Raw genomic sequence first — 7,865 nt, forward strand, 5'->3', positions numbered from 1 at the left:
GGAAGGCACCTATTTCTTGGAGTTGATCTTGAATCCTGCCACATTACTAAAGGTGTTTATCTGCTATAGGAGTTCTTTGGTAGTGTTTTTGTGGTCGCTTATGTATACTATCATATCATCTGCAAATAACAAATTTTCACTTCTTCCTTTCGAATATGAATCCTCTTGATCCCCTTATGTTGTCTTATTGCTATTGCTAGAACTTCAAGCACTATATTGAAGAGGTATGCAGAGAAAGGACAGCCTTGTCGTGTTCCTGATTTTAGTGTGATGGCTTTGAGTTTTTCTCACTTTAATTTAATGTTTGCTGTAGGCTTGCTGTAAATAGCTTTTATTATATTTAGGTATGATCCTTGTATCCCTAATCTCTCCAGGACCTTTATCATAAAGGGGTGTTGGATTTTGTCGAATGCTTTTTCAGCATCTAATGAAATGATCATATGGTTTTTTTCTTTCAGTTTATTTATATGATGGATTACATTGATAGATTTCCCTATGTTGAACGAGCCCTGTATCTCTGGAATGAAGCCTACTTGATCATAATGGATAATTTTTTTCATGTATTCTTTTATTTGGTTTGCCAGTCTTTTCTTGAGAATTTTAGCATCACTGTTTAGGAGTGAGATTGACCTGTAATTCTCTTTCTTGGTTAAGTCTTTGTGAGGTTTTGGTATCAGGGTGACTGTAGCTTCATAAAAGCAATTTGGCAGTGACTCTTCTGTTTCTATATTGTGAAATACCTTCAGGAGTATAGGTATTAGGTCTTCTTGGAAGTTCTTGTAGAATTCCACATTGAAACCATCTGGTCCTGGGCTTTTTTTGGAAGGGAGGTTTTGGATAACAGCTTCTAATTTTTTGCGACTAACAGATCTATTGAGATTGTTCGCCTGGTCTTGGTTTAGCTTTGGTATATGGTACTTATCTAAAAAAATGTCCATTTCTTTTGCATTTCCAGTTTTTTGGCATATAGGCTTTTGTAGTAAGATCTAATGGTTCTCTGAATTTCCTCTGTGTCTGTGGTTATGTCCCCTTTTTCATTTTTGATCTTATTTATTTGAGTGTTCTCTCTCTGTCGTTTAGTTAGTTTGGATAAGGGTTTGTCGATCTTGTTAATTTTCTCCAAGAACCAACTTTTTGCTTCATTGATTCTTTGGATTGTTTTCTGTCTTTCTATTTTGGTGATTTCAGCCCTGAGTTTGATTATTTCCAGTCTTCTACTCCTTCTAAGTGAGTCTGCTTCTTTTTTTCTAGAGCTTTCAGGTGGGCTGTTAAGTCTCCAATGTGTGCTTTCTCTGTTTTCTTTAACTGGGCAGTTACTGCTTGATTCTTAGGCCCGTTTGCTTGAAAAACTTTTTCCCAACCCTTTAATCTGAGTAGATGCCTGTCTTTGTGGTTGAGATGTGTTTCTTGTAAAAGAGCAGAATGTTGGATCCTGTTTTCGTATCCAATCTCTCAGCCTGTGCCTTTTTATATGTGAATTGAGTCCATTAATAGTAAGTGATATTAATTACCAGTAGCTGTTTACTCCAGTTACACTTATTGTTTTTGTTAGTAGAGTTTCTATGTCTCCCTTCTTTGAGTGGGCTGGTGAAGGCTTGCTAGATGCCTGAGTCGTTGTAGGCAGTGTTGGCAATGGTGGATTCCTTGGGTTGTGATTTTCCTAGATTACACACTGTAAGGCTTGATTTGTGGATACGTATTGTTTGAATTTGTTCTTATGCTGACATGTTTGTTTTTTCCATTGAGAGTGAACGATAGCTTGTCTGGGTATTGTAGCTTGGGCTTGCATTCACGGTCTCTTAGTTTCTGTAGTACCTCTATCCAGGACCTTCTTGCTTTCATGGTTTCCATAGAGAAGTCAGGTGTAAGTCTGATTGATTTACCTTTCTAAGTTACTTGCCCTTTTTCCTTTGCAGCTCTTACTATTATTTCTTTAATCAGTATGTTTTGTGTTTTGATTTTTATATGGTGAGGGGATTTTTTTTGATCCAGACTGTTTGGTGTTCTGTATGCTTCTTGAATATTCAAAAAAAATATCTTTATGTTGTGAAAATTTTCTTCCATAATTTTGTTAAAAAATATGTTCTGGGCCTTTGAGCTGTGACTCTTCTCCTTATATCCCTATTAATCTTAGGTTTGGTGTTTTTTTTTAAGTTAAAGATCTTTTAATTAATTAATTAATTAATTAATTTAATTATTAAAGTTTTCTGCCTCTTCCCCGCCACCAACTCCCATTCCCCCCACTCTTCCAATCAAGTCTTCCTCCCTCCTCAGCCCAAAGAGCAATCAGGTTTCCCTGCCCTGTGGGAGGTCCAAGGACCACCCACCTCCATCCAGGTCTATTAAGGTGAGCATCCAAACTACCTAGGCTCCCAGAAGGCCATTATGTGCAATAGGATTAAAAACCCATTGCCATTGTTCTTCAGTTCTCAGTAGTCCTCATTGTCTGCTATGTTCAGCGAGTCCAGTTTTGTCCTATACTTTTACAGACCCTGCCCAGCTGGCCTTGGTGTGTTTCCGATAGAACATTCCCATTGCCCTTGCAGTCCTGAGTTCCTTGCCCATGCTCTCTCTCCTTCTGCTCCTCCTTTGGATCGTGAGACTTCAGTCCAGTGCTCCAGTGTTGGTCTCTGTCTCTGTCTTCTTTCATTGCCTAATGAAGGTTAATATTCAGGAGGATGCTTATATGTTTTTCTTTGGGTTCACCTTCTTATTTAGCTTCTCTAGAATCACAAATTATAGTCTCAATGTCCTTTATTTATGGCTAGAAACCAAATATGAGTGAGTACATCCCATGTTCCTCTTTTTGAGTCTGGCTTAACTCACTCAGGATAGTGTTTTCAATTTCCGTCCATTTGTATGCAAATTCAAGAAGTCATTGTTTTTTACTGCTGAGTAGTACTCTAATATGTATATATTCCATACTTCTTAATCCATTCTTCCATTGAAGGGCATCTAGGTTGTTTCCAGGTTCTGGCTATTACAAACAATGCTGCTATGAACATAGTTGAGCATATACTTTTGTTGTATGTTAGGGCATCTCTTAGGTATATTCCCAAAAGTGGTATTGCTGGGTCGAGAGGTAGGTTGAACCCGACTTTCCTGAGAAACCGCCACACTGCTTTCCAAAGTGGTTGCACAAGTTTGCATTCCCACCAGCTATGGATGAGTGTGCCCCTTTCTGCACAACCTCTCTAGCAGAGGCTATCAATGGTGTTTTTTTTGTATTTTAGCCATTCTGACAGGTGTAAGATGCTATCTTAAGGTTGTCTTGATTTGCATTTCCCTGATTGCTAAGGAACTTGGGCATGATCTTAAGTGTCTTTTGGCCATTTGAAATTCTTCTGTTGAAAAGTCTTCGTTCAGCTCAGTGCCCCATTTTATAATTGGATTGAATAACCTTTATGGTCTAATTTCTTGAGTTCTATATATATATTGGAGATCAGACCTTTGTCAGTTGCGGATTGGTGAATATCTTCTCCCAATCAATGGGTTGCCTTTTTGTCTTAGTGAGAGTGTCCTTTGCTTTACAGAAGCTTCTCAGTTTCAGGAGGTCCCATTTATTCAATGATGTCCTTGGTGTTTGTGCTGCTGGGGTTATACGTAGGAAGTGTTCTCCTGTGCCCATGTGTTTTATACTACTTCCCACGTTTTCTTCTATCAGGTTCAGTGTGTTCAGACTGATATTGAGGTCTTTAATCCATTTGGACTTGAGTTTTGTGCATGGTGATAGATATGGATCTATTTTCATTCTTCTACAGGTTCACAACCAGTTCTGACAACACCATTTGTTGAAGGTGCTTTCTTTATTCCATTGAATACATTTAGCTACTTCATCAAAGATCAGTGTTCATAGGTTTGTGGGTTAATATCAGTGTCTTCTACTTGATTCCATTGGTCGACTTCTCTGTTTTGATGCCAATACCAAGATGTTTTCAATACTGAAGCTCTGTAATAGAGTTTGAAGTCAGAGACTGTAATGCTTCCAGAAGTTCCTTTATTGAATACAATTGTTTTGGCTATCCTGGGTCTTTTGTTTTTCCATACAAAGTTGAATAATGTCCTCTCAATGTTTGTGAAGAATTTTGATGGGATTTTGATGGCGATTGCATTAAATCTAGGAATTGCCCTTGGTAGAATTGCCATTTTCACTATGTTGATCCTCCCAATCCAAGAGCAAGGGAGATCTTTCCATTTTCTGGTATCCTCCTCAATTTCTTTCTTCAAAGACTTAAAGTTCTTGTCAAATATGTCCTTCACTTCCTTGGTTAGATTTACCCCAAGGTATTTTATGCTACCTGTGGCTATAGTCAAAGGTGATGCTTCTCTGATTTTCCTCTCTGCTTCCTTATCCTTCGTGTATAGGAGGGCAACTGATTTATTGTATATGATCTTGTATACTGCCATTCTACTTAAGGTGTTTATCAGCTGTAGGAGGTTTTTGGAGGTGTTTTGGGGGTCGCTTATGTACACTATCATATCATCTGAAAATAATGAAAGTTTAACTTCTTCCTTTCCAATTTGAATCCCTTTGATCCCCTTATGTTTTCTTATTGCTATTTCTAGAACTTCAAGCACTATATGTAAGAGGTATGGAGAGAGTGGGCAACCTTGTTGTGTTCCTGATTTTACTGGGATGACATTGAGTTTCTCTCCATTTAATTAGATGTTATCTGTCGGCTTGCTATGAATAGCTTTTATTATAGTTAGGTACGACCCTTGTATCTCTATTCTCTCTAAGACCTTTATCATAAAGGGATGTTGAATTATTTTGAATGCTTTTTCATCATCCAGTGAAATGATCATGTGGTTTTTTTCTTTCAGTATCTTTACATGATGGATTACATTGATAGATTTTCATATGTGGAATGAGCCCTGCATCAGTGGATGAAGCCTACTTGATCATAATGGATATTTTTTCTAATGTGTTCTTGGATTTGTTTTGCCAGTATTTTATTGAGGATTTTCACATCGATGTTCATGAGTGAGATTGGCCTGGAGTTCTCTTTCTTGGTTGGGTGTTTGTGTGGTTTTGGTATCAGAGTAACTGCAGCTTCATAAAAGGAGTTTGGCAATGATTTCTCTGTTTCTATATTGTGAAATACATTACATTAAGGAGTATAGGTAATAGGTCTTCTCTGAAGTTCTGGTAGAATTCTGACTTGAAGCCATCTGGACCTGGGCTTTTTTGGTTGGGAGGATTTTTATATCATCTTCTAATTTTTCACGACTAACAGGTCTATTTAGATTGTTCACCTGGTAATATTTTAACTCTGGTATATGGTACTTATCTAAAAATTGTCCATTTCTTTTACCTTTTCCAAATTTGTGGCAAATAGGCTTTTCTAGTAAGATCTAATGATTCTCTTTATTTCCTCTGTGTCTGTGGTTATGTCTCCCTTTTCATTTCTGATGTTGTTAATTTTCGTATTCTCTCTCTGCCATTTGATTAGTTTGGATAGTTTTTTCAATCTTGTTTATTTTCTCCAAGAACAAGATTTTGTTTCATTGATTCTTTTGATTGTGTTATGTTTTTCTGTTTTGTTAATTTCAGCCCCCAGTTTGATTATTTCCAGACTTCTACTCCTCCTATTAAGTCTCCAATGTTTGCTTTCTCCATTTTCTTTAAGTGGGCACTTAGTGCTATGAACTTTCCTCTTACCACTGCTTTCATACTGTCCCATAGGTTTGAGTATGTTGAGTTTTCATTTTCATTGAATTCAAGAAGGACTTTAATTTCTCTATTTCTTCCTTGATCCAGGAGTTGTTCAGTAGTTGACTGTCCAGTTTCCATGCGTTCGTCGTCTTTCTGGAGGTAGCATTTTTGTTGAATTCTAACTTTAATCCAAGGTAATCTATAAGATACAGGTGGTTGCTAATATTTTTTGTAACTGTGGATGTTTGCTTTATTACTGAGTATGTGGTCAATTTTCAGTTCCATGAGCTGCAGAGAAGTAGGTATATTCTTTCCTATTTGGATGCAATGTTCTATAGATGTCCATTAAGTCCATTTGATTCATTACCTACTTCAATCCTCTTATTTCTCTGTTAGGTTTCTGTCTGATTGACCTGTCCATTGGTGAGAGAGGAGTGTTAAAATCTCCTACATTAGTGTCTATGGTTTAATGACTGCCTTGAGATTCAGTTATGTTTCTTTTACATGAGTGGGTGCTTTCATATTAGGGGCATAGATATTCAGGATTGAGACTTTGTCCTGATAAATTGTTCCTGTTATGAGTAAAAAATGACCCTCTCTATCTCTTCTGATTGATTTTAGTTGAAGTCAACTTTGTTAGGAATTAGTATAGCCACACCTGCTAGTTTCCTAGGTCCATTTTGTTGATAAACATTTTCCCAGCCCTTTACCCTGAGTAGATGTCTGTCTTTGTTGTTGAGGTGTGTTTCTTGTAAGCAGAGGAATGTTGGACCCTGTTTTCATATCCAATGTCTTAGCCTGTGTCTCTTTATAGGTTAGTTGAGGCCATTAATATTAAGTGATATTAATGACCAGTGGTTGTTAACTCTGGCCATTTTTTCTTTCTTTCTTTCTTTTTTTACCATTCTTCGAGTTGTGCTGGTGAAGGGTCATTAGATATTGAGTTATTGTGGGCATTGTTGGACTCCTTGGGTTGTGATTTTCCTTCAATTACTTTCTGTAAGGCTGGATTTGTGGCTATGTATTGTTTAAATTTGTTTTTATCCTGGAAAATTTTGTTTTCTCCCTTTATATTCTATGAAAGCTTGGATGGGTATGGCAGTCTGGGCTTGCATCCATGGTCTCTTAGTTTCTGCAGTGCATCTATCCAGGACCTTCTGGCTTTCATGGTTTCTATAGAGAAGTCAGGTGTAATTTTGATATGTTTACCTTTATAAGTAACTTGACCTTTTTCATTTGCAGCTCTTAATATTCACTCCTTATTCTGTATGATTTGTGTTTTGATTATTATATGATGAGGAGACTTTTTTTTATCCAGTCTATTTGGTGTTCTGATTGCTTCTTGGACCTTCAAAGAATATCTTTCTTAAGGAAGGGAAAGTTTTCTTTTTAATTTTATTAAATATATTTTGTTGACAATTGAGCTGTACTCTTCTCCTTCTTCTATCCTTATTAATCTTAGGTTTGGTCTTTTTATTGTGTCCCAGATTTCCTGAATGTTTAGTGATGAGAATTTGTTGGTTTTGCTGGATCAGTGTGTTTATTTCCTCTATGGTGTCTTTAGTTTCTGAGATTCTTTCTTCAATATCTTGTAATCTGTTGGTAGTACTTGTCTCTGTAGTTCCTGATTGTTTACCCAGACTTTCCATCTCCATCCTTACCTTGTTTTTTTTCTTCTATACTTCCATTTCATTCTTCAAGTCTTGAACCGTTTCCCTTACCTCTTTGATTGCTTTTTCTTGTTTCTCTTGGTTTTCTTGGGTATTTTGAGAAATTTATTCATTTCCTCTACATTTTTGTTTGTAATATCTAATTTTTTATGGCAGTTTTCACCTCTTGTTTAAGGTCCTCTATTATTTTCATATAATTCAATTTTGAGTCGAATTCTTCTAATTCTTCTGGAGTAGGGTATACAATTCTTCTTATTTTAGTGTTCCTGGATTCTGGCAATGTCATGTTGCCTTTCAGGATGTTTTGAGGAATTCTTGCATTGGTGCCTGCCCATCTCTTCCTTCAGATGGAGCCTGGAGAGGCGTGGTGTCTTGGTCCATTCTTTGCTGTGACTGACTCCCTGGGTGTATCACCTCAGTGTAGGAGCAGGAGCCGTTCCTTTCCAGATGGATTCCTCAGCACCAAAACATGGACACCTTATAGTCCAATGACCCGAGGACAAAATGGCGAATGTGGGGTGTAGTGTGGTATCGAGTAG

This window comes from Chionomys nivalis, unplaced genomic scaffold, assembly GCF_950005125.1.
Source record: "Chionomys nivalis unplaced genomic scaffold, mChiNiv1.1 scaffold_28, whole genome shotgun sequence".
In the NCBI taxonomy this organism is placed as follows: Eukaryota; Metazoa; Chordata; class Mammalia; order Rodentia; family Cricetidae; genus Chionomys; species Chionomys nivalis.